The sequence below is a fragment of the Bison bison genome, unplaced genomic scaffold (genome assembly GCF_000754665.1).
Source record: "Bison bison bison isolate TAMUID 2011002044 unplaced genomic scaffold, Bison_UMD1.0 scf7180017864456, whole genome shotgun sequence".
In the NCBI taxonomy this organism is placed as follows: domain Eukaryota; kingdom Metazoa; phylum Chordata; class Mammalia; order Artiodactyla; family Bovidae; genus Bison; species Bison bison.
The window spans coordinates 14,020,984-14,021,921 of record NW_011495018.1 but is presented as its reverse complement, the minus strand read 5'-3'; positions in this window follow the sequence as shown (position 1 = coordinate 14,021,921).

Below are 938 nucleotides of genomic sequence, written 5' to 3'. Positions count from 1 at the left end.
GAAGAAAACAAACAGAATGGGAAAGACTAGAGATCTCTTCAATAAAATTAGAGATACCAAGGGAACATTTCATGCAAAGATGGGCTCAATAAAGGACAGAAATGGTAGGGACCTAACAAAAGCAGAAGATATTAAGAAGAGGTGGTAAGAATACACAGAAGTGTACAAAAAAGATCTTCATGACCCAAATAATCATGATGGTGTGATCACTCACCTAGAGCCAAACATCCTGGAACGTGACATCAAGTGAGCCTTAGGAAGCATCACTATGAACAAAGCTAGTGGAGGTGATGGAATTCCAGCTGAGCTACTTCAAATCCTGAAAGATGATGCCGTGAAAGTGCTACACTCAATATGCCAGCAAATTTGGAAAATTCAGCAGTGATCACAGGACTGGAAAAGGTAAGTTTTCATTCCAATCCCAAAGAAAGGCAATGCCAAAGAATGCTCAAACTACCACACAATTGCACTCATCTCACACTCTAGTAAAGTGGTGCTTAAAATTCTCCAAGACAGGCTTCAGCAATACGTGAACCATGAACTTCCAGATGTTCAAGGTGGTCTTAGAAAAGGCAGAGGAACCAGAGATCAAATTGCTAACATCCGTTGGATCATCAAAAAAGCAAGAGAGTTCCAGAAAAACATCTATATCTGCTTTATTGACTATGCCAAAGCCTTTGACTGTGTGGATCACAATAAACTGTGGAGAATTCTGAAAGAGATGGGAATACCAGACCACCTGACCTGCCTCTTGAGAAATCTGCATGCAGGTCAGGAAGCAACAGTTAGAACTGGACATGGAACAACAGACTGGTTCCAAATAGGGAAAGGAGTATGTCAAGGCTGTATATTGTCACCCTGCTTATTTAACTCATATGCAGAGTACATCATGAGAAACGCTGGGCTGGAAGAAGCACAAGCTGGAATCAAGATTGCCG